At 36.8% G+C, this 27,532-nt stretch overlaps 1 protein-coding gene and 1 pseudogene across 2 annotated transcripts in view; both read left to right on the forward strand.

Annotated features, from left to right (window-relative positions):
- Positions 1-27,532, forward strand: part of ctnna2 (catenin (cadherin-associated protein), alpha 2) — a 316,827-nt gene that overhangs the window by 238,788 nt on the left and 50,507 nt on the right. The window lies entirely within an intron of this gene.
- On the forward strand, positions 6,161-22,683 carry LOC121638219 (annotated as a pseudogene).

The raw sequence follows: 27,532 nt of genomic DNA on the forward strand, positions 1-27,532 counted from the left end.
GAAGGCTAAGGCCTATGATGAATTTGTGAATTTACTTAAAGCTGTTTTTTGTCCTCATGGTCATTTCAGAATTCTTTATACAGGCCCATCTTAACACAATGTCACTTAAAACAGCGCTCTTACACTCTTTGACATCACTTGAGGGAGTGTGAATGATTTGTGTGCCCTTTCGCTCTCCCTTTGCTGTTTACTGATGAGGCTAATGCTACACTATGAATCAGTCCTACGTATTCAACAAGGACATTTAAGACAAAATTTCTGCTCTCTCACGTTTTTTTATTTAATGAGCTATTTCTTTGTTTTTTTTACTTAATAAAACATTTGCTTTCCTACTGGCCACAAGTGAGTACATGTTGTGAAGAAAGTGCCAACTACTTACACCAAAGCTGGTGTGGTAGCTTCCAGCTTATCCTTCTCACAATCACAATAGCCAGTTTTACCAAGAAGATATCTTTGTTACCCCGTCACTGTTAATCTTTGGTTAGTCACCCACGACAAATGGAGGTTGCACAGTCCCATATTATGTACTTCCATCAATCAGTAGTGTAAGGACAGTATTATCAGTTACAGTGACCAGCTTAGCACATTTCATCTCTTTGACCATATCTCTTGCTGGCTGAAATGGATGGTGCATCAGTGACGGATCAAGTTCAACCCCTCCACACCTCCTCTGTACTTTCATACCAATTGAAGTTCTGCAACAAAGCCGAAGCAGTCTCAGCTTAAAAGGCATATGTAAATAGGCCCAAAGCGACATTTATTTAATTTGTCTCCTGTTTGTGTCCATCTGGCAGCTTAAGTTGCAAACTTCAGGCAGTGAATTAAGGCCGCTTTGCAGCCATCTTGGAAATTCCCTGGGGCGGTTGTTTTGCATATTTATGCCTATTTAAAAGAAGTCGCTAAACTCTGTCAGATCTCACTGTTGTGAACTTGAAGACGAACATCTGGATAATCCACAGACAAGTGGCCTCTTTAGGGGAATGGAGGGACATATATACTGCAACTGCTATTTTTGGCGTTACTGAGTTCTCTCATAGATTTCTACTCAGGATCTTTTAAGTGACAGGTCTCTCATTTACCACATCGCTGAGAAGGCTAATGTTAACATATGGAACATTCCCCTTGTCCCTTCTTGTTTCTCTGTCTCATCTGTTGACCATTGATGGCTGCTAGTGGCATATCAACAAATCAGCAGTGTCCTGGTAAAACAAAAGGAAAGGCAGGGGTAGCAAGTTCAGTCCTCGAGAGCCACAGCCCTGCAAGCTTTAGAAGGTTCGCTGATTCCCTAACACACCCGATTCAAATTAAGTGGATCCAGCTTATCAAATTTTGATCAGTGACTCTCTCATATGAATCAAGTTTTTTGAAAAAGGGAAACATCTAAAACTTGCAGGACTGCAGCTCTCGAGGACCAAACTTGCTACCCCTGCCTTGGCCAAAGTATTACTCTATTGAAATGCAACAGGTTCTGACAGGATTGGCAAAAAGAAAGTTATAACTTGTTTGTTTATGAGTGGATATTTCCACCAAAACAGAACTTCTTTCAGACAGCCATAAACCAGCCATTTGTAAACAAACAAAAAAACCTCCTCAATTTCAGCTTCAGTAATTTTCTAAATGAGCATATTTTATCTCAAACTACTTTACATAGTGCATACATACTTGTTATTCAAATCTGAGCAAGATTCAGAACTGAATCATGCAGTGGAACTGACAAAGAAAAAGTAGAAATGCAGTCTAATTTGCCATGTGATACATGAATGATGGAACTAGGTTTATTTTATGTATACAGTAAAAGCAACATCTGTCCCCTAAACTTTGTTGAAAGAAACAAGTCAATGCCCCCAGAGGTTTGAGGACTGAATGGAATTATCATAAAATTCCAGACAGAGCAAAACATATATTTAAATTAATATCTGTTAGAATATTGGATGCTTTGTCTGTAAAGTTTTGAGTGCTTTAGCTTTAATATGATGATAATTATGAAGTTAAACCTACAATTATTTTAGGATTTTTTTCTTGCTTGTTTGACCCCCTGTTTTATCATTTTTAGCAATCAGAGTGGATGGACAATAACTTTAAAGTTATACTTCAGGAATTCAATTCTGTATATATTTAGACTTCAAGGAGCCAGATCTTTTCAATCTAATCTTTTAAAGTGTTCTTGAACAATGCATCTCTAGACTTTCTGAAGGTCTTCTAAAGTTTTATTTGGCTATTGATGTTTTTTTTTTTTATTTCTTTCCCCACTCATTTTCACGTCATGTCCTTGAACTTGACCATTGTTAGGGTACTTTTTTTTATGTTTAGACATACCAAATTGTTACCAAATGTTGCTAAGGTAACTCCTTGTTACAGTTTTATCACAAATGGTATCCGTGGATGAGTGACTGACGTGAAGTATTTTTTTTAAAGGTATGAGAAACATTTTAGGAATTGGACTGAAAACAAGTGGCATATATAAATATATATATATATATATATATATATATATATATATATATTTTTTTTTTTTTTTTTTTTTTTTTTTGAAAAGCAAATTTGTTTAGAAAACAGAGACTTTATTTTCTATCATACTTATTGTTTTTGGTTGTGTTTGGTTTTCATTCATTGTTAATGACTGAGAGTCCATTCTATTTATTGTTTTGTTTTGTTATTTAAAAAATTCTTCCAGTTCCAGTGTAAAATGTTCTTTATTAAGTTTATTGATCTTTAAAAGGAGGTACTTGCATTTTCATGGCATTGTCATTACATTAGTTGAAAATGGTCTCAAAATGACAATATTATCACTTTACGCAATATTATCTCTTATTGCGATAATTTCTGAGAAAATTTATTGCACAGCAAAATTTGTTATCGTGACAGGCCTATATGGGGCCATGTCCCCCAATTAGGAGAAGTGGCTCCAACAGATACCTGGAGAACCATCAGACAACTCCATCTAAAGGGGCCCCTAGGAACAGCTAAGATACTGCATAGGATCCTCAAGCTCTCAGGACTCTGGTAGACGACCCGAGCTTGAGATAAACAGCCATCCAGCTTACCCAAAGAAGATGGGAGGGTGGGTGAGGGAAGGGTGTGTGTGAGTGTGTGTATATATATATATATATATATATATATATATATATATATATACATATATATATATATATGTATGTATATATAACCTAGGAACAGATGTCTTTCTTCAAACACTTGTATACCTACATTCAGTTAACAGACAGTAACGAGGGACTTCAGTTCATGGGATATGGGTGGGCGGGGTTGGGGAAAGGGTACATGCGCTTTGTTTATGTATGTGTGTGAGTGTGTTTGTGTGCATGCGTGATTGTGTGTGAAAGATATCATAATGATCTGGGTGTTTTTAAATTGCTTTGTTATATACTTGTGTGTCTAAAGGCTTGTTTTATTTTAATATTCATAAATAAATTGCTTTCTGCATGAAAAGCACCTTTTTAAATAAAAATTGATTTGATATGATATAGAATAACACTAAATTCCTTTTTGGGAGGGTGGGGGTTACCGTTGGGGGGCAGGGTGCCTCCCTGATATGATGGTAGGGGAAACACTGCACATCTACTCAAATGTGGAAGCAGCTATATGTGGCACATTTCACTTCTTGTGTAGGAGCAGATATGAACAAATGGCCAATAAGATGAATTCACTTTCAAGTAGTGTGGGATCATATCAACAAAGAACCAAACAAAAGGCCACCAGCATCCAAAGAAGAGCTTTGTAATGCCTTCCCAGAACCCTGTAGAGCTATTTCTGAAGACTTCTTAAAGAAATTATAAAAAAGTTTGTCTTAGAGGGTTCAGGTTGTGTTTAGGAATGAAGGTGTGTAACACTGACCATCTGGCTCAATAGACTGTGCCACTTAGGTATGCAAATGCTTGAAAGAATCACTGCACTTTGTTTACATTTTCCTGGTATTACATAAAGATATTAGGTGTGGGCAAGACCATGCAACAACACTACAATTTTGCCACACTGTGTGTGTTAGATCTGATAAAAATAATTATTGCATAAAGTTCAGTACTCAAAAACAGAATAATGTACTGTGTTAAGTCACAGTCATTCAGTTTTAATACAAAGTATAGGAACATTATGCCATATAATTTCAATTACATAATACAAGTTATAAGGGTGTGCAGTGTCAAATTGCATGCTTTTGTCAGGAGAAGTACACAGATTGCTGATCTGTATGAGCTAGGTGGATTAAACATTCAAAGTAATCTTATATATTGGTAATATCATTGTCATTGCCATCATCATGTCATTATCACTATTCAAGCCATCACAGATACAGACATCCTAGCAGCCACCATCTCAGTCATCTAGCATGTTGGGAGTATTAACTTCAACACCAATGTCACTGCAATCATCTCTCTGATGTCAGGAAGCCATTGGCTTGGAGTTGTGACATAATCAACAGTATCAAAGTAAAGATGTGCATGTCATTATACCAGGTGGGCTTCGGCTTGCTCTGGATCCAGTTGGCACTACAGTATAAATTATCTGTCTATCTTTTTCTCCCCATTGCTCTGTGCTCACGTCTCTCTCGAGCAAAGTTCACCTTGCCATCTCTTTTAATTGTATAATGTTCATTATATGAAATTGACCAGCAACAAGAAACCAATAATTATTAAGCTAGGGATATCATTGGCTTAAAGTCATGTTATGGATCCATGAAAGTTAATGAAACTGACCTGCCACAGTCAGCAAAAGAGTCTCCTTCACTTCTTAATTTAATTGTAATATTAATAATCTGGTCATGCCAGCTCATCATGCTGCATACTGGTTTTGAATATACTAAAACATTTAAGTTGTATTCTAACACTCATTATAAACATGCAAATGTTTTACAAGAGAAGTAGAAATAAGTGAGCATTTAATGCAAACATAGTTCACAAGAAAACTGGCATGAATGTTTTTTGTCAGTAGTCTATTTACCCAGATTGTGACCATTAAATTTTTTTTCTCCTTTAATTTATGTGCTGTATGTCTTATTTTAGTCTGTGAATTCAGATCTTTTCAATATTGTACTGTCAACTCATGCATAGTCTCAAGCTTTAAACATAATAGAACTTTAAACATGCCCATTTCATATTTGCATTTGTAGCTTACATAATTTTGTTGAATTATCTTTTTCCCATGTTAGTTCTTTATCTAAGTCGATAGTGTAAGTTTAAACAATCCTAGCTTTTATCTTATTCATTTTAAGCCACCTTCTATTTCCCAATGGGATAAGATATTAGTGATCTTCTAAAATATTTAATTCTGAGTTTGCATACTTTGAGAGACTGGGGTCTTTATTGTAGTTCAAGATCAGAGGAGAGTGGTACATTGGGCCAGTGATCAGCCTCTGTAGTTGTCTCTCAGGAGAAGTTGGTATTTCTACTTGACTGTCCCTATGTTCCTCAAAGGGACAGTAAAGCTTCTTCTTTAATAATGTAAAAATTTCCAGTTTTATTGAAGAAATTTTGTTACTGTTGTTAATGTTGACTTTTGTGATTTGAGAAAAATTCCACATACAAATTGATAGCCAGAAATATGATCAAAATCTACACATGTGAGAGCTCTCTTTATCTTTTCAAGCCACTTCTTCAACTTATATTATCTATCCATTATCTACACTTACTCACCTGCAGACAGACAAGTATGCACATGCTTGGCAGCATTAGACAGTGGCCCGTAGTTTTGCTGATAAAGGTATCTTATAAGCCACTTATTTTGTTTTTCATGTTAGTTACCAGAATAGAGAAAGAAGAAACACAGGAAAAAAGTCTTCTCAACATTCCTCCCCATCTCAGTTTAAGTACTGTATACTGCTGTACTAGCTAGCATTTAGTTGTAGTCAATCACTGCAGACCAATGATCCTATTGGATCATCACCTGCCTGCACACAATGAATCTGAGTAAACTATGAGATCTCAGACATGGGTAGTTTTCATATATTAAATGTCTGTGTTCTTCGCATTCATTTTTTTTTTTTTTGTTTGTTTGTTTTCTTCTTCACAACTAAAGTTTTGCTGTTAGAGCAAACAAGAACCACCAAGTCCTCCCAGATTTCTTTGACATTGTTAAAAAATAAGCAGTAGCGTTAAGAAATAATCCAATTCTCTTCACAATTACTTCTGTTAGGAACTCCACCGCAAAAATGGCGGTGAGTCTACATCTGGTATTTGCCTGGATTAGTCTATACCCATGGTTAAACAAGAATTGCCATTTAAAATCTTTGGAAGGGAGGAAACACTGGTTCACAAACACTGGAGTAGACTATGCTGACCACTCGTTGTATTTCATGTATTTAGCTTCAGAATTTCCTCCCCAATCACTACCATCTAGTGCATATCCTTCTTTTCTTCCTTTTACTTCATTAACTAGTATCAGCCTTTTCCAATGGCAATGGAATATGAGCTCATTATTAAATTAGTGCACACCAGAGTGAACAGGATGAATGTCCAATATTTTAAGGTTTCCAAGGTTCCCTTTTATTGCCACCGCAATGAAAATGTATTCGTGCCAGTGATGCTTGGACATATAAAGGATGTTACGCTCCATCACTATTCTAATACCAGATTTTTCTCTGACCTTCAGTCTATTTTTGAACTGTTCTCTTGAAAGACCTCAATGTTATATCCGCTTTATGTCTTCAACATCCCAACAATGATTTTAAAACCATAAACCTAGACATGTTTGTGTTGTACATGTGCAATGCACCCAGGCAGGTGAGGTTGCTTGCCTCTAATCATTGCTCTTTTCTGTCTTCTATTACTTGATATACAGTATTGCCTTCCACTGATTTAATGATGGTCGGCTCACATTGTCATGCTATTGTGTTTTCATTTGCAAATCTTCTTGAACTGCTCATCAAACTAGTGTTTGACCTCGCCCCCTTTTAATAGCTGAATTCCTCATTAATAAATGTGTAGTAATTAGACCCAGCAGTTTAACTGTTGCTTTATTTCACAAATGCAGTATATTCCAGCATTTGTTGTCATGGCTCTCATTTTGCTGATCATTTTATTGTCATCAGTTCATTAGCTTTTCCCTCTTTCACTTTGTAGAAGTGACCTTACTTTGGAGCAGATTTAAAGGGAGAGATTCCACGTGTTATTATGTAAAATCAATACAAAGTTGAATATAACCAATACTGAACCGGCCTTCAGGGCTCAGCGAGATGAGACAAACTGCAGCAGTAAATGTTATTCTGGGTGCCACTGCATTAAGCACTTTACTGGACAGTTAACCGAGAAGTGTATGGATCACTATTTGAGCAGGTTTTCTCTTGATGACCCAAACCTTTGGGCCAACAATAATCCTCTCTTTCAGTGAGTTATTAGCCTCACAGGAAATCTGCCTTTGCAAGATACTGACAAAAGTACATAAAATGATATTTCACACCCAACATAATCCATCTCAGGTAGTTCTTTTTTGTCAGCACAAAAAACTCTGGCTCCTCTGTCATTCTGGCTCTTGCAACAAAGCATTTAATGGGATTATTGTTATTAATGATAATATCTACAGTATCACAATAAACTTATTTATTTAATTGCATTAAATAAACAGATTTACTTATTTTATTTAAATTGTCATTTATTTATCTTTATTTTAAGAGTATGTTTAAAAAAAATCAACCAGCTTTGTGTGGGGGAGGGAACAAAGGAAAAAAACTTTTATATTTAAATATATATTTATATATACATTTAAATTTTATATCGGTAGAAACAAATAATGATGCTACCAATGGAGTATTAGGCAGCATCTTCCTATAAGTTTAGTTACAATAATATATCCTGTATGTACAAATTGGATAAACAAGATTGATGCATCATTAATAACTTTGTCAGAATAGTATCTTTCTTAATGAAAACTCAATAAATGACTTATGTAAGATAAATAACAATGAACCATGTATTACTGATACACTTTGATTAGATAACAGATGAGGTTGTCACAGGTTTTTAGACTGTGAGGCCCTGAAGGTGCAGCAAAGCTGAATGAGGAGGAGAAGAGTTGTAGCAAAAAGGCCTGGAAGGGGCAGATACACACTGTATGGTATTCTGATACCAACAGGAAGTCAATTATTTTAGTTTTTTTTCTTTGATTGTGTATTAAATGGGTTCATGGGTTTCTCATTAATTGAGAGGTTAGACAAATCTTCAATAATGAGTGTACATCAGAGAAAATATGCAGAATATGCAGCCTTGGTGCAGCTTCACAAAGCTCTTGTAATTCCAGGTTGCCTCCATTTCCAGTTTAACCCCCCCCCCCAAAAAAAAACAAAAAATACATACAGGAGGAAAGTGTTGGAAAAAAAAGAAACCCTTCCATTTCAATACATCATAATTAGGGAAAACTTTCAGTTTTCTTACCCTGATAGCCAGAGGGAAAATGCAAGTACTCAAGCAAACATGTGCTTGTTTGTCTCTATTGATTATAAATTCTTATGTGAATTTATATATTGCAATAAGAAGCAGGAGAAAGTTAATCTGAAAAAGATTCAGTTTCAACTGTAAGTAGAGCCCTCTGATGTAAGATAAGCCCACCCTCAGCATTGTTGACTTACTGCTGTTCATTGAGGGTGGTTTTAACATGATGTGGGCTTGATGCAAGGTAATCGGATCAATACTGCCACAGGCCACATTCAGTTAAGTTCCCACTGGAAATCAACCACTGCCAAAGCTGTAAGACACTAACTCACCTGTCTTCAGCGTGCTGCTCTGTAGTACTGCAGTGCTGGGCTCAATATCTTGGAGCTGTCATTTCCCAACATAATTGTTGATTTTTAGTATCAGCATTACAGTCAACTAGCAGCAATGTCCTATAGCTCTGTTCAGTTGAATACATCTACAGTTAATACTATAAAATGCCCATTGTGTACGGAATTGCAGTAGAGTCACAAACAATGTGAATTTTTTTTTAATAAACACTGTAGATCTAACATCTGGCAGTCTTCTATTGTGGCTTTATTAATTTCCCAATGACTTAGCCCACATATGAGGGAGCATTTGTCACCGTGCCCTATGGAGTCAACCATTTTTTTTTTTTTTTTTTACTGTCAGGCTGACATTTATAGTCTTTGTGTTTCATCTCTACTGTCCCAAAAATAAAAAATGATGGAAACAAATGCAAATTATATTTGCATCAAGCATGTATTTACAAAAGACCACCACCACCACTACCTCTCCTGCAGGCTGCAGGAAATTAACTCATGAGTCTGCTGTCTCTCTTAGAATGCATGAATTGGTGGCAATGATTGTGTGACACATTTAACCAAACCTTTCCCAAGCAAACTGCCATGAAGATAAGCTTTTCTTTGAGACAACAACATGAGCAATCTGGCTGAGAGCTGGGATAGCTTCTGTAAAGGTGCGACATAATAAGAAGTGGTGGTATTCCTGTCATGTTTCTTACTTATGACACTAAGTGGATTACATGAGATTAAGTGTGACAAAATAGACGCAAAAGAGGAATAAAACTTGGCATTGCAGCGTGGCTCCTTGCTTCGAACAAGAAGACCTCCTTTGGTAATATGATATATGGCTCAGCATAAATCCTTAATTTAGTCATGTGCCTACCGGGGCTTAGTCATATCACTTTAGATATCCCATAATGCCTTTTTGCCTATGATTCATCTATCATTTTTCGAGTTTCCTTTTTTGAGGATGTGAACAATGTAGCATTTCAAATTATGGGGCATCCAGAAATATCTCATTTTATATCTGTAATGTAGAGATGTATTAAATAATCTTATCCCATTAGTTATGAGAACGTTCAAGTGTTTGTGAGACAAAAAAGATTTTAGAAATCTATTTAGGAAAGAACTTTGTGATGACTTTGAACATCAATTTTGTGTTTCAGGCTAATTCATTAGATCATATTAGATGTGCACCATTGTTTGATATAATCTGCAAAACAGATCAGTCAGTAAAGGTTAAAATTATTCACTTATAGACAAGTCATATTGTAGTTGCAGTGGTATAGTATGGGAAATGTGTTTATGAATACATTTTGAAAGAGCAATATGGATCTGTTTTCTTATTTGAAAAAGGGATTATGAACTTCATTTAGTCTTTGAATCCATGCAAAGAATTTATGTTGAGCTGGCCAATAATTCATTATGTTACCATCACATTTCAATTTATCTGATATTCATATATCAAAAGTACCAATGGTGATGAGCACCACATATGTGCACTTTTCCACATTGCCATTTCCAATTTTCTGTTCGTATAGGAAGGCAGCATTAAAGACCCGCTCTCCAGATGGAGGTGAATGTGAATCATGGTGCCACTGGAGTTATTACTCTAGGCCAAAGCCTTTTGTTCTTGCATGCTATGAAATTTCAATTAATGTCTGTCTTCATTTTATTCTCAAGGATATGAAATGCATTAAAGCACTTCATCCTTCCCACATAAGCAAGCTGCATACACACAGATCTTTTCAGATTCTAATGCAAATTATATTTCACAACTGAGGGAAATAATGCCAGTCGTCAAGGTGACAACATTTCAGAACAACGTAAACCCATTAGTTGCATTAGATTTTAATGACTGCTGAAGATATGGGAGATTTTTCCCAAAGTTTTTTTTATCTTTGATGTAAAGTGGAGAGGTACTAAACATTTACGTGCAGCTTCATAAAGATGCTAGACCTCGTGTTGGATGAGGATACTGCATCAGCCCGTACAGTTGTGCCATTTTTTTGTCAAACTTGTGGCTCTAAAAGCACCAACATGATGAAAAGAAGCTCTTTAAACAGGCAAAACTCATGTAAACATTTATCTGTTTTCCAGGAAACACCCATGTCTTCTTTTGACTCACATGTGAAAGGGGTCAGCAGGCAACCTGCAAAACCACACAAGTACACATGTGCACACAAAAGACCACAATTTTCTGTTTTTTTCATCAGTTTTTCATTTATGGAGAGACCTTCGGTAGTCATCTTTTGTCTATTAAGTTTTATCATTCATAGAGCCACTGTAATGGATGGTGAGGAGACCACATAGGACCTTCTGGCAGCTTATTTCAAAGTGAAAATTGACTCTTTGTACCCGCTGATGGATATTTTTAAGAGAGATCTTAAACTCGGTGCTGAGAATGCCCAACCCCAAGACAGATAAATGAAAGCACTCGCTGACAAAATAAAATGTCCCACAGAATGAAAATCATTCAACCTTTCTGAATAAATCTACATCTTCAATTACAACTTTTGCTAAAAACAATTGTGTTTCAGAGGAGATTTCAAATGATTTCCTTTTCAAATTAGAGCTTTCCTCTCCAATAACCTTGCCCAAATCTATATTATTAGTTTTACTGATTTGGCAGTGACTGTAGCAGCTCTTCTTGGATCGATTGGGAGTATTGACTTCTTCTCCAATTCTTCACTCAACCTGTTCACCATCAACATTGCTAATACACCAAACCAAGGGTGAAACTCCCTTCCTGTGGCTCATCAATTCAACAACCTCTTTATAAAAGGGTAAATTAAACCACGTCCCACAGCCATTTTACCTCACCGACAGCAGGTTAATGGCTCATCAAGAGTCTGTTCCCTCTCCTGAAACTGATCTCCTCATTCCCACACCTGCTTGTCCTTATTCTGCTTTATTGATGATATTGTGCTGTGAGTGTGTGCAAAAGCACAAGTTTCTGTACTTGTTTAGTGCTTTGGTAACTTTTCTACAAAATGCAGTATGTAGTCAAAGTCATTGAGAGACAAAAAGAGAGAGACCTCCGAGATAGGAGAGCCATAAACAACAGACTCAGTTTTCTGTCCACATCATCAGTGAACTGTCCAGTTGCAACTGAGAGAGGTGTGGTATAATCAGAGCTTGCTGTAGCGATGATGGGAGGCAGCTCCCAGAAGACACACACTGGCCACAGGCACCTGATAGTCCAGGGGAAATTTGTTCTATCAAACAAGTGAAGCAGCAGAAAGGAAAACAGAATTTGCTGCTACCTGGAAGCCTCTCAGGGTATTGAACTGAGACTTAGGCCAGATTTAAGTCTATAATGCCTAACTTTGTTAGGCATTATCATATCCCTTTTACTCTCAAAGAAAAAAAATGTCTGTTAGAAAATGGCTACAAATAAACACATTGTTCTCTTTGTGGGCTCCTGAGCAATGAAGCAAGTAAAGCAAATTCATTCCCATCTTTCCAGTACAACTATACCAGAAAACTGGGTTGCTGAGCAAAGCTAAAACGTATGCAGATGGGACAGGAGTTAGACAGTTGTGGTAAATTTATTTTCATTCTTCCAAACATTTGCTACTTCAATGCACTTGCTATTCTTATCAGAGGATCTAGGTAGTGCTTTTAGATAGATATTGTTCTGGTTCTGGCTCTGATTCTGGAGTCTGAGAACCTTGGTGCTTCATTCCAGTTAAACAGGAAACAAAGTGGGAGTTCATTCCATGGAATTAATTACAAAATGGAAGATTTAATTATCTGTTATTATCTGCAGGCAACAGTTTCTTATTGTATATAATCCAAAAGGTTAAGTTGATGCTGGAAATTAACTAAAACGAGAGTTTATTAGCTTATTTGTGTTGTTTTCTCCCTCCCAAGTTTTCAAAGTTATATTATTCTTCATAGGAAATAACTGTGCAATAAAATAAATGACTAAATAAGAACCATAATTATCATGTATAATGTAATGAGTGTGCCGTAAGGTTAAAAAAATAATAATTTGAAAAATATTTTCTCGTCGACTCACTGTATGCTGCCTTTTTTTTAATGATTACAAAACATACTGTTGCCTAACTCTAAGCTTTTGGTAAATGGTTGCTATTTAAACATTTTACTTGCCCTGGCTGTGCATTGACTTGATATTATATAAGCACATCAGAGTGAATAAAATTGTCGATCTCTGTTTAGAAATAAAGATGTACAATACTGGGTATTTTGACTGTAATCTGTGGAAACGCATCTTTGATGCTCAAGTAGAATAGAAAATGTGCAGGAACCCTGCTATAAAATGTTGTTGCTGTGCAGGCTTTTGAAACAGTCCTCCTCTTTAATGCAACTAAAGAAAATAAAAATAATGAACAGCTCAACTCTCCCCAAGCTGGATTGCAAATGCGGAAGTGAAACAAATCTCGAAGGAGCTGCTCCACAGCCTCATCTCCCCTTCCCTGAGGTGGAAAGCCCTAGTTTGAATGTTCACTTACATCATCAAAGGGCCCTTCTGTCTCATGTAATATTAACATGTGCTAAATCAGTGGCAAACAGCAGCAGCAATGTTTACACAGCATTAGCACAGCATTGCAAAGCCTCATGGAAAGGGACTGCTTTTGTGTTTAAACATTAGGCGGTTCTGAGCCCAACAAGAAGTCAGAAGGTTATTGTTTATACAGGTTCATAGTTTTACAAGGTGACTAATGCATTTATGCTCTAGAGTAGCTTTTTTTTTTTTTTTTTTTGTGGGGGACATCCATAAAATCATATTTGGATAATCAGAAAGCTGTTGTGGTGTCATCATGAAGTCAGATCTGCTAGAAACTAAGTCCATCAATTAAATAGTGTTTCATTTAGTATTTCTTTTTTATACAAAGCTCTGAAATGTGTCTGTGAGGGAGTGAAAAAGAGTGCAGACTTGAGCTGCAAAGACTGAGAGAAAGATAAAAAATGTTTGGTGATGCAGAAGAAATGTCATCAATTCTCATTAAGGCAAATAGATCATCTCTTCTAATTAGAGCCGGGACTTTTTACCGTGGTAAAAATGCTGAATAACACAAGCCAGCCATGGCAGGCACAACCCACCACTGAATAATTAGATGCATGAATAAAAACGTGGATCTTTTGAGGTTCAAGTGACATTGCTCCACATAGCTTATTAGGTTGAAGCACACTATTTTGTGGGTTGAATCATTTGGGAGAGTATATGTATGTAGTATGTAGGTATGTAGGGGAAGTAAGGGAATGTAGTAAGCTGCATCACATTTATATAAACATAACTGCCACTACATTTTTTTCTTGTTTATTGCTCATTACTTGAGAAAGGATTAGCAACAGTAAATTAAGCTGTGCTTTATTCAATAACACAAAAATGGAAAATTAAAATGAAAACTAAAATAGACAAAAAATGATTCAAACTATGCTGCATCTCGTCCTATAACTGTACTTGAATTTATTTGAAAAGTCTAACTATTAATTTAAAAGTATCAAATTAGACAGACTGGCATTTCTTCAATAATCAATCAAAGAAGAGACAATAGACTAGATGAGCAGAGTGGGATTTGTTCCTTATCAAATTTGGAGTGATGGGTTTGGGGAGGAAGAGAAGTTTGGCACCAGCAGAGAGGTATTAGTCGAGCGAGGGCCACTATAGATAATTGGGATCTTCCTCTTTAGATGATTAAGATGGTGTTACAGTTTTTTTTTTTTTTTTTTTTTTTTTTTTGGGGCAGCAGGTGGGGAAGGGCTTCATTAATAAAATATAAAATATATATATATATATATATATATTTTCATGATGCCAGGCTAATTTTGCAAAGGCAGGGCTTTTGTGCTTTTATTCTACCTCAGTGTTTGAGAAAGGTAGGGACATGGGGTTGTGAGGAGAGGGAGTGTTTTGCCTTTAAAGCTACAGCATGCAGTAGATGCCAAATGCAAAAAAAAAATGTAAGGTTTCTATATGTAAATAAGTACTGCATGTGGCAGGAGGGAACTAAAACTCACATAGGTTTTGCATGTTGGAGTAAATGTCATTCTCCAGTGGTTTCCTTTAACATGTCACAAAGACGTTTGGTCAATTCCTGGTTAGGTTTAGGTAGTAACATTACTTGGTAAAACATAATTTTTGGTTTCTTTTTTTAGACACACAGTTTGTCACACACACTTGACATGTTTCGATGGTAACCCTTCTGTCTTCTTCAGAGGTGTCACTGGATGGAAATTTTCAGCTGATTTAATTGAATGGACACAATTTTGCTGGTTGCCTTGGTGTTATGTCAACACAACACATTACGATTACACTTTCTTACTTCCTGGATGCTGTTTTACCAATATTATCACTTTTGTGGGATAAAGTAACCCAAGCTGTTTTGCTTGGATTAAACAGTAACAAGGTTAAGACTAATATACATTCTTTCTACAAAACCATCTTGACCATTTCAACGTCACCTTCATGTGCAATTGAATTCACAACCACCAGAGTTTGAGTATTCTTTATACAATAAACAGGCTGTTGTTGTCTGCAGGAAAGACTAACCCATTGTTTTGGGAAGGGCAGCCTCCTTTCCAACCAGCTTGGAAAGTGAGTATTAGTCACTACATTGTTTGGACTCCTTAGCCATAGATTTCACTAATTCCTACATTGCTTCTTTAAGGAAAAAGGACGGCAGTATTCTCTTGTTGATTCTGTTTATGCATGTTCCTCTTGCTTTGGGACCATTGTATTTCTGCCTGTAAGATGTTCAGGTTTTTTTATTTAATTTTTTTTTTTTTTTTATGAAATCAGCAAAGCAGGAACATAAATCCAGCCAAACACAAGCAGGACTTAAAACTAATTTAATTTCCTTTCTTCTCTGACCTGGTGTGTACTTATCTCTTTTCTCACCACTTTTGTTGCTGTATTTATTTTCTGTCCTCCAACTCCTTTTTTAAGACTTAAAGCCAGATAAGTTGTGTTTTGTTTAGCAAAGGTCACAGGTTGAGAGAATATTCTGGATAAGGTGAAAGCACAGCAGTGCATCTCAGGCTTAAATGGACTCATAATGAAAACAGAACATTACCTCATGCATATTCATGATACAGGTACTGCTCATCCCACTATCTTTGATCTCTATCAATAGAGTATGCAAATACAGTTTGCTCACAGAGGCACACAAACCATTTCTCTCTCCCCTGCTAGCAGCTTACAACATTCGAATATACCACCCAGAGTTAGCCACATTAACTTAGATACTCCAGGATTTATATAGTAAACATAGTTTACTGATCTATCTCATACTGTTACTTAAACTATAAACTGTTCATGTTGTGCACACTTGCTTTAATGCTTATTGCTGAAAGCCTATAATGGGATACATTTTCTGGAAGTACGGCATGTTATTTTGGGTTCATTTGATCCATTATGCATTCATTGGTTTGATCTTATTGCATTACACTCTGCCACGGGGGGGATTGTGTCACATGTTGCACAACTAAAATGCTACTTGAACTGGAATTTAACATTAACTTGGAAGTGCAGTAGGACATGTGTGTATGTATACACTTTGGTGCCATTCAGATGATTTACACAGATATAATATCAACTATGGATTTAAATTCAACACACACCAAAAGCTCTAACAAGATTTCATGCTAAACTTGAAAGTTCCTTAATTACATGTCAATTACAACCCCAGTTTTAAGGAAAGTTGGAATGCTGTGTTTAATATGTAAATAAAAACAGAATGCACTGATTTGCAAATCTCATAAACCCCATATTTTATTCCCAGTAGACAACAAGACATTAGCTCACTTTGAATTTGATGGCAACAACATATCTCAAAAAAGTTGGAATAGGGGCAAGAAAAAGCTGAGGAAGTAATTGGCACAAATCAAAACCAACTGGAGGAGCATTTGACAACTAATTAGGTTATTTGGCAAAAGGTCAGTAACATGACTGAGTATGAAAAGAGCATTGCAGAGAGGCAAAGCCTCTTAGATGTACAGATGGGAAGAGGTTCACCGATCTGCAACAAACTGTGTCTAAACATTATGGAACAATGTCAGTTAAATATAAAATTGTAAGGACTTTGAAGATTCAACCATCTAATTGTATAATAACAAAAGATTAATAGATTCAATAGTAATTGCTCAATACTCTGAAGTTGCAGATACAGATTTTTAGTCCCATCTTTACACTTTTATCCGATTGGATGATGACAAATCAAACTGTCCAATCGGAGAGCAGACGCCTTCCTGTCCTTCCGACCCTAAGGGGAGTGGACAGTTTTTCACTTTGCATCCGTGAAAAGATGTTTGCAAAAACACTTTTATTTTTTTTTTCCCCACATACAAATTTTACAACCATGCAAATGCTTTTCTACACATTCATAAACTTAAAAATTTCACCAGATTTTTCAAAAATTCATTTACAGCTGCAAATCTTTACGACTTTATATTGAGCCCGTACAGGAACACTTCCAGACATCACTGTCTGTGCACATTGTTCGTCATGCAATCCATGCAAGGTAAAGCTCTATCGTGCAAAAGAAGAAGCCATATGTGAACACAATCCAAAATCACTGTCCTCTCTGAAACAAAGCTAATTTAAAATGGCTTGAGGTAAAATGGAAAACTGTTTTGTAGTGTGATGAATCAAAATTTGTAATTATTTTTTGGAAACTGTGGACACCGTGTCCTGCAGACTAAAGAGGAGAGGGACCGGATGGTTTGAAGGCCTGTATCTCTGATGGTACGGGGTTGCATTTGTAATGTCTCTTTCAGAGAAGGTCTTGCATATTTCAGCAAGATAACACTCAGCTATATATTACATCCATCACAACAATATGGCTTCGCAGGAAAAGAGTCTGGGTGCTAAATTGACCTGCCTGCAGTCCAGACCTTTCACCAACAGAAACAAAAAAAACAAAAAAAATCCAGTAGCAAAGGCCCAGGACAGAAGCAGCTAGAATCCTATATCAGACACGAATAGGGTAACATTCGTCTCCTAAAACTCCAGTAACTGATCTCCACTGATGTTTATAGACAGTTGCTTTAAAGAAGAGGGGTTGCTGCACAACAGTAAACTTCACCTTCTTCTGTTGCTGTCATCACATTTAAAATGACTACTATTTTCCATTAAATGGTAAAATGTATCAGTTTCAACATCTGATGTGTTGTTTATGTTCTACTGTGAATAAAATATGGGGTTTATGTCATTTGAAAATTACTGCATTCTGTTTAAATGTATATTTTACACAGCATCCCAACTATTTTTGGAACTGAGGTTGTAATTTGTCTGTCATATATTATTTGAATTTAACAGTGACTTGGATGTCAAGGTGGTAGAAACCAATGTCTTCAGCTATAAAAGCCGGGGTTATGATGTCCCCTGTGCAGCAGAAAATTGTCAATGCCTGTATTACTGTAAATGTTTCTTTTATGGTGGCATTCACCTTCCTAATGGCAGAACAGAAAGATGTATTTACAGGTTCAAGGTTATCTTAAGTTTTATTGTAAGAGGTAAAATGAAGCCAGAAGTTAAGCTTCAAATATATTTTAACAGACACTTCTGCTTGACACCAACACATAAGCTCGCTCGAACTGAAATAAAATGCAATTGCACTTTCTCATTGCAGACACACAAAAGTGCCTCTGTTTGTCTTTTATAACTCAGATCATCAGCAAGTGAGTACACAGTAAACCTCCAAAATACACTGAATGATACACACATACAGTGACTACCCTATACTGATAGTTGCTATCCATTTTTCTATGTTTTGTAATAACAAAAAAACAGAGGTGGAGTTGCGTAGATTTTTTTTTTTTTTTTTGTACATTTGTATGATGCGAAGGTGCAGAATATCTATTTTTTTTATTTAGCCTCCATGTATTCTACAACATATTACCACTGATAACACTGTAAAGTATTGCAAACTGTTGCAAATTATACAAGGTGTTTCATCACATAATAATTGCAGCAGCATTCACAAATGAAAATGTAAAACTTTTAATCCCTGCCTGTCTTTCACAATGGAAAATTTTCATTTAGCTTTTTGTTCAGTTAGAAATGAAATACTGTATCAGCTCCTGCTTTCTGTATCACCATGGCAACAAACATGCTCCTTGGTAACAATGAAGAGGAACACTCAATCAAGCCAGAGTCATTCAGGTGAAGAAAATTTCACCTCATAGAAATGCAGAAAAAAGACCATACCTTTATGGGTATGATTGTCGGATTGCACTGCATTGGCTGAATTGTTGCCTTTATTTTATTTTGTCTCCTTTTTGATCATCTAGCTGTAATTGTAATATACTGACTCAAATAAAAATGGTGTAAATTATTTCCTTTATGTGTACCATAGTGTAAACCATTTAAAAGGTCACACAGTATAGCACAGTCAAGTTCCTCAGGCATTGTCATAGTGTGTTCATGGAGCAGTGTCATACCCAAACAGATCTGTTACATTAACTCTTAATGTGAGGAGGAATGCTCGGCAGTTAGCTTGACTTACAGTGTCACACATTTAGTTAAGAAGCCTCTTTTCTCTTGTGTATGAGGCCAATTTTTCCACACTGACCCTGAGCTGTTCTAGGTCAGCAGCTCCACTCATTGACAGTCAACTTCTGGTCGCTATTTCCCCAGAGGTTAGGCTGAAGCAGACATCTCTTCTATGTGACGCTGGACTAACATAGACACAGTCTCTGCTCCTTGCGGACATCTATGAGCTACACATACACCACAGAGCAGTGACATTCCCAGAGGTGTCAGATGGAAGGAAATATTTCTAAATCACTCTTCACAGGGCTGAACTAAAAGCATGTTGCAGTCATCATGAGTTCATAGTTAAAGCTGCTTTATAGCTAATGTTGTATCATATTTAGCTGTATTTAATTGTTCTGTGTAGATGCTACCCAATTGACTGTTCACAATTATCAGCTGCAGAACTAGATTGCAGTCTTCTGCATTCATTCTGTCAGAAAAGTAGTAATTATGTAAATATTCTCACATTCAAAGTATTTAGAGTGGCTACAGTAGCAGCAAAGAGACAGTTTGCAATAGAATTGGAGGATGATAAAGAGCTGTTTTGTTTGCCATTACTGAGAAAGACAAGATTATGGTCTGTTAAGAGCTGTTTAGGAGTCCAAGAAGACTAATAACAGTTCTTGTAGCATCTGTTCAGCCTCAATCCTCAACACCAGGATATATTTAGTGTGCAGTGGCTTTATATTTATTTATTTCATCTCTTTCTCATAAGATCCACTATTATTACTAATTTTGATATGTTGATAATTACAGATACCAGCTCTGGGCAATCTATAAAAGGTATTGAGACTTTTTCAACAGTTTTTGAAATATAATTCATATTACCCTTTATCATTATTGTATATCAAGTTTATTATGTATATGACCATCCTCTGGTCACCATAGATACCAATGTAAAATCAGATGGTCATTGTTTGTATTCACTCTTATTTTGTTCACCCCTCCTTCACTGTCTTTGCCCCCGTTGCTTTCATGCAAAGATAGCATGATAAGTGAAAGAGAAGCCAGTGGGGATGAGCAATGCCTGCTAAGCTGGTCTTAGTCACAGGGCATTGTCATTAGATTAATGAAGCAGAAGGAGCCATCCATCCTATCACCAGAGGGGAGCTTCACTTTTGATGGGGTATATTGAGAGTCAAAAAGAGGATTTTGCTCCGCCTCAAATAGAGGATGATGTGGCAGTTGACGTCCCACTTCTGCTTGTGCATCTTGATGATCTTGTGTAACCACTGTGATGTTCTCACTGTGGCCTCTTGCGACTCTGGTGTGTCTGACTGTCACTATATGCTCTAGACTTACATAGTTTAATAGTTCTGCTTTACAATTTTTTTGACTTGAGAATAACCACCAAACACCAATTCTTTTGTTCCTCCAGGGAAGGTGTACTGCAGGCTTATTCAACTCTGGCTCTCGAGGGCCACTGTCTTGCAGGATTTAGATGCTTTCCTGCTCCAATAAACGTGATTCAAATTAAATGGATCCAACAGCTTAAGTTCTGCACAATGACCTGTCAATCTGAATCAGATGTATTGAAGCAGGGGGACATCTAAAACCTGCAGGATAGTAGCCCTTGAGGGCCGGAGTTTTATAGCCCTGCTCTACTGGATTGAAGTCCAGACTCTTGCAGGATCACTCTAGGATTTTTTAAAAGCAGTTCCTATGTTTACTTATCAGGATACTTAAGCTTATCTTGTTTGAATGTAAATCTACACCCCCTTATAAGACGCGTTCCTGAAGTCTGGGATCTGTGGATTTGGCTTTGACTCAAGATTCGCTGTATATATTTTTTTCTTCTTCTCCTCAATCTGTTACCCAAAAACTCATTAAGCCTGTTTTTCTTTTGGTAATGAGTATTAGTTATAATACAGCCTACCTGCTCTTTCAATTTCTTCTTAAATCTGTGAAAATATGTAAATATTCCATTATTAGTATAATTACAGCATTCCTAGCTTTAGATATGTAATCATCTTTTGTGAAGTCATTAATGCTTCATTGAATAGGATATTCTTTTTCATTTACTCTGCTTCCACACAAATGTTACTGAAGCACAACTTCAGAGCTTTGCCCACAGCTTATAAATTTATATCAACACACTTTAAATTACATTTCTTGCCTTATTGAATTAATTCTGGAGGGGGGGGGGGGGGGTAATAGAGAAAACCTGCAGAGATTCAAGTTGAACAACAGTGTTCACTGAAGAAAGAAAACAACAATTACTGTAGGAAATTATTTAGAGTTTAATTGCTTAACTGATCCCAAAATTTTGGTGGAAAAGTCTTTTCAACTTATTTATTGTTGGCTTTGATGAGTATTTCAACTCAAGCTACATATGAGTCTTTATCTTAAAAACATTCTTGAGTTACACCCAAACATTTAAAGCACTATTCACCCCTAACTTAGCAAACAGCAAATGTATTCACAGAACTGATGAAATGATATGATTGTCTCCCTGGTTGCTTGGCAATTTAAAGTGACATAAACCCAGACTGCAGTGTTACTCATAAATGTTGAAGTTACTGCATTTGAAATGTTAATAATGTAGCTGTAATTTGTAGTTGAAGTAGGACTGTACTGTTAAGGCTCTTTGCATGCATTTGCAGGCCAGTGTTGTCAGACATGATGAAGCATATTTACACTGTGGGTGGGCGATATATCAAGTGTACTCAATGTATCCCGAGACGTTTTTACATAGGATATATAAAATAGCTATTTTGCAAACATTGAGTATAAACTATCACAGCAGCGTTTTAAACTGCCTACGTGTCTTTTTTTTTTTTTCCACAGCGCCCCGTCTGCTGGTCGGATTGAAGCTCACTTTTATGTGCACATAGCATGGCATGTAGAGGCATGATGTGACGTAATTACATGTCAACATGACAATGAGATAAATGACGATCATTCTTTGTAGTTTTTATAATTAAAGGACAAAATATAAACCTAAGGTCCCCTAGAGGAAAGGGGACCTTAGGCTTCCTTTTTCTTCCGGCCGATGACGAGTCACCTGCCACACATCTTCACCAGTATTGGTGAGGACTATGATGAGGGGGTGCTACTGCCACCACTGAGCTCTTAAAGGCTGTAGTGGCTAGGTTTGATGCTGGTGAGCTCTTTACTCAGAGAGTTTGTATCTAGGCAGGTTAGTGAGAACCTTTTAGAAAGAGCATCCACCTTTGACCTTTGGCAAGAAATTCACAGAGGTTGGTGAAATGAAAGGTGGCCCAACAGTAGGCCAAGAGGGCCTGTTTCATTGTAGAAAAGGCAGAGCAACAGAAGCAGGCTGCCATCATCCTGGCAGAGGGAGATTCTCACACTGCCTTGCTCATTTCCAACTCTTTAATGGCTGCTGGGGATGGGTCGTTAGAGCTATGTAAGCTGGGGATAGCTAAGGACATTCCCTTCCAGCTTTCAGGCTCCACTCAATGTCACTTACCTGCCCTCTGGCCAAGGCACACTGCTCCAACTGCCTCAGCGATAGCATCCCACTCCATGTCTATACCACTTTTTGCTGTCACTAGCTGTAACTTGGGCCATGGATAGGGTGTGGTTGGAAGATTTAATAGAGCATTTTCATATCTTCACACACATTACTTCACACTCCTCTAAACTGGACTGAGCACTGCTGATAGCAGCATGGTGGGAGATACATTGAGATGTTTGTTATGGCTACATTTATGTATTCCAGCCTGGTCTATCAAAGTGATGGGGTAAATTGCTCCATTTATGGTAACCTATACATATACATATTTATAGCTTTGCATGTGTGAAAAGCAACAGACATAAAAGAAGAGAAATGGTCTATAGTTCATTACAAAATAAAGTTAAATTGATGATATAATGCAGCACTGTTATTGTTTTGTTGGAAAGTTTGAGCAGATTGTGTGACTTCTTTCTAATCTGAAATGTAACACTATCTTTCTATTCACCCTTAAAGATTATGTTGTCATGAATAATTTTGCAACCCCACATCAGTTGTAATGGGCCTATCTGACAGTAGAAGATGACTCTTTTTTTTTTTTTTTTTCTTCTTTTTGCAGTTGTTACTGTGTCTTTAGATTTTTCTATATAGCAACATTTTAAATTATTTCTTGTCCTTTTGTTTTAGTCACATTAAAGAAGCAACATGAGTGGGTTAATGAGTTTGACTTCTGATTTCACTAATTAACCTTTAATGAACTGTATTTTAGTCACTTATTTATAGAGTGTCAGTTTATTGACTGACCAGCAGTGTTCAAATGATTGAACCATGTCAGGATGGTGAACCCTGAGTTCGATCTGAAGTGGGCAGGGGGGTGGGGGGGGGGGGGGGGGGGGGGGTGGGGGGTTCATACGTTCTTGTCAGATGAGATCTTTGTTAAACAACAGATAACAGTGTAGAAAAAGTACAAAAAGCGGATTCTTTCATCTTTAAATATCAGTGGTAAGGTTTCCATGTTTTTTTGTTTGTTTTTTTCCCTAGAAAATTCAGGTTCAGATTTTTTGGAGTGAGGTCTCTTAACCTGCTTTCTGTTAGACTGTGGAAACAACTTATCTAGTCCCAAGGCAACTGTTATATAAAAAGTTGTTTAAAGCAACAACGTGTAATGATTTTTATTATTATTTATTTTTAGTTTAATTGCACTTGATTTAAAGTTTAACCTTGCTATGTAAGAAAAGCAGCTATAATAGAAATAGTTCCAGGACTTACATTAGCAAAAGTTATGTCCGTTCTTTATTGGAGTAATTAGCTAAAGTCATTTCATTAGAGGCTTCTGCTGATTGTGAATTTGGCGCTGTGTTGTTTTTCGTTCTTGTTGAGATTCATTTGGATGACGCTTTCCTTCCAAGAAGTATGCCAGTTTATTACAATTATACTTACAAAGTAATACGTTCTATCAAAGATTGATACTCAGTGTTACCAATATTCTGCATTCTAATCATTTGTCTACATAATGACCATGCAGTGGGAAATGAGATGTTTACAGTGATTTTGACCAGTTTATTTTGACAAAAGCTCTGTGTGTTTTTTTTTTTTGTGTATTTTATTTTATTCTTGTTGGTGGCTATTTTAATTATACTGTTAAATCTGCTTGCAGCCATTACCATGATGGCCTTTCACATCTTCACACTTATTTTACCTGAAAGATAATCACGCTCACATTAGTTTAAGAGCACAGAAATCAGCGTGACATTTCCACTAGCAGATTCAGGCAGTCTAACACACCCCAAAACATAAACCTGATTCATCTGGACTCTCTGAGGGACTCATCTTTTGCTTTTACATTACCTTAATAAAGAAAACCTGGCCTTCAGTATTCTATAATAAGAGATGGAAAAAAAAGGTACAAGGATGAAAATTATGTGATGCTACTAAAATCAATCACTGTTGCCCAGGTTTTGCATTTAACCATTTGAGACCTACGGCTGTTTCTTAGACCTCTGCTCAAAATGCCATGCCCATAAATAAAACCAGTGTATCTCTATAACAACCTGAGATTTCTTAAGATGTGTAAATATCAATATATGCAAGGAAAAGCAAGGAAAGGCAAGTTTATTTCTATAGCACATTTCATGTACAAGACAATTCAAAGTGCTTTTCATAAAACATTAAAAGCATTACAGCGGGGTACAGGCAGCAATAACAAGTGCATTAAAAATAAAACTTTAAAAGAAATTTGAGAAATTAATTAAAAAAGAAAGAAAGAAAAAAGCTACAATAAAATAGATAAAATGCAAGAAATAAAGTTCCATTGTTTGGAATTAACAGTTGTTTTGATAATAGGCAGCAAAAAGAAAAGTTTTTAACCCTGATTTAAAACTGCTGAGAGTTTCAGCAGACCTGTAGTTTTCTGGGAGTTTGTTCCACATGTGAGGAGCATAAAAGCTGAACGCTGCCTCCATGTTTAGTTCTGACTCTGGAAACAGAAAGTAGACCTGACCCTGATGACCTGAGGGATCTGATTGGTTCATGACGAACCAGAAGATCCTGGATGTATTTTGGTCCTAAACCATTCAGTGTTTTGTAAACTAACAGCAGTGTTTTGAAGTCAATTCTTTGACAGACAAGAAGCCACTGTAAAGATCTGAGGACCCAAGTTTTATGGATCTACTTTCTTGGTCTTAGGGAGGACTCGAGCAGCAGCATTCTGGACTAATGTATTACTGGTTAAGTGTAAATGAAGATGCCACATAGTACAAATGAAAAAGGTTTCAGGCTTGCCTAAAAAAAAATAAAAAACATGTTCAAGATAAATATGAAAATCTGTTTGGGAGGATGCAGCTGTAGCTGTAAACCTTTATTAAATCATTTTACAGCATGTGAACACTATTTCTGCCAAAGCCAACTCTGATAAGGTGAAGTAGAACTAAATTAGTGAGGGTTGTAGCACAGACCGTTTAGACGTGGTCTCCAAAATGGCCATTTTGGCACAGTTTCCTACCATCTGTTCTCAACATCCCCCAAATGGGGGACCTCAGATCTTCTAAAAAGCTTGAAGTTTTAATTTTAGTGTTAATTTTTTCAGCACATGGGGGGACATTTAAAATGTTTTATGGCATCTGTGCTTAGATCCTTACATTTTTTTTTTGTTTTGGTCATGCTTTACATGTGCATGATATAGAATGAGTAATTATTGATTCTTATGAATCATAATCTCCCTTCAGCCGTCCCCCAATTTAAAGGTTGAGGCATTAAGGAATGACAACCGCTGACCTTTTCCACTGTGTGCATCTATTATCCAACAGGACTAATCATGCTTTTCTTGTGCCTTAGATAGATGTGAGAAGGCAAAGGGAAGTGAGGTAGAGAAATGTCAAGGTCTTGCTGTGTTCACATTTTTGTCTGAGATTGGGTTGTGATGGTAGAGATCCTTTAGATTAACATAGAATCTTGTTATGAGTGAATGAGGTGCTATTCTTCCATTAAAGATTTTTGAATGTGCCATTTTCAGACAGTATATAAGCACACTGAAACATAATGCTACCATGCTGGGTGGATAAACTCCTTTGTTACTGTGGCAACTGTATCTTGCATTTATGCTTCACGGTTTAATATCTTGAGAATGGGCATGATTTTTTGGCAGTGTCACTTGAATTCACTGGCCATTGAAGTGTAAGTTACTGAGAGAGCGGCAATTGCTGTCTGAGCCGGCACTTGTCATGGATGCCAGTGTTTGACAGAAACTATCAAGCACTGAAATCTCACTCTGCCTCTGTAGCTAGACATCATTATGCCTGCTAAGAGTACACTATGTAAGTCTGTGCATGGAATTTTTCTCATAATTTTAGCTAGAAACTAGTGGTGCTAGTCTTAACACCTGATTTTGACAATGACCAATTTTGAATGGGTTAAGCATTTCAATTCCTCTGAACCAGATTTTAAATGGCATCTGTTGCAGAGGGACTGTGGGCACGTACGAATAGATTAAAAGAAACAACCCAGAGGTCCATTTTCATAATTATGTTTTGGTGCCAAGCCCGAATGCTTGGCTAGCACTCCTTGAAAAAGATGGTGGGTGGGAGTGAATGGGGGAAAGCAAAGATAAATCAATACTTCAGTTAAAATAGGCTTAGTTTTTTTTTTTCTTCTTCTTCTTTTTCTTCAGGGGGCATTGGAGATGACTTGCGAGAGTCAGTATGGCCCCATAACAACAATACTAACTTGAATAACAGGCAAAAGAGATTATAAGATTAACAAACTGGTGTACTATCTATACTATTGATATATTTTGCCTGTATACGTGGTAGAAACCACCCTCAGCTACCTCCTGACTGCTCACAGCAAAATGAGGAGAAATCAGTCTTTTGCTCTTCAAGCATAACCACAGGAAAGCTGCAAGACACCAAGGCCAATACAAAGTGTGAATACTGCAGTTGTTCCACGCCTAAGGCAAAGTGAGTCAGCCATTTGTTCTCCTCTCCTTTCTCTCTTTAATGCCCTGTCATTCACAGCCATGTGAACAAGATAATCCAATATCCCGGGTTTTAAACAGAAGCTTAACAGTGAGGCACTCTTCTACAGGATGTCCGTGATTTGATTTGTTTATACTGCTTTCAATTACCTATCTCTGTCCCTTGTTGAGCTCAATAAAGTTTTATATTGTGGATATTTATCTCTAGGTGCCCATTCTCTCCTCCCAGGGCCTTCTTCATATGGGCATTCAAATTCCAGTGTAAATACAAATTGCATTTTTAGGCCACAGTGTATGTGGTCACATAAACACCCACTGGTCCTTCATATTTATAAAAGGACAAAGAAGCCTGCTGCAAACAGATTGCTGGAAGTATTTTTTGTGTCGCATCAGGTGTGTCCAATCTCCTTTCCTTCATTCTGCAAATGTATGTCTGGG

The sequence above is a fragment of the Melanotaenia boesemani genome, chromosome 4 (genome assembly GCF_017639745.1).
Source record: "Melanotaenia boesemani isolate fMelBoe1 chromosome 4, fMelBoe1.pri, whole genome shotgun sequence".
NCBI classification, from domain to species: Eukaryota; Metazoa; Chordata; class Actinopteri; order Atheriniformes; family Melanotaeniidae; genus Melanotaenia; species Melanotaenia boesemani.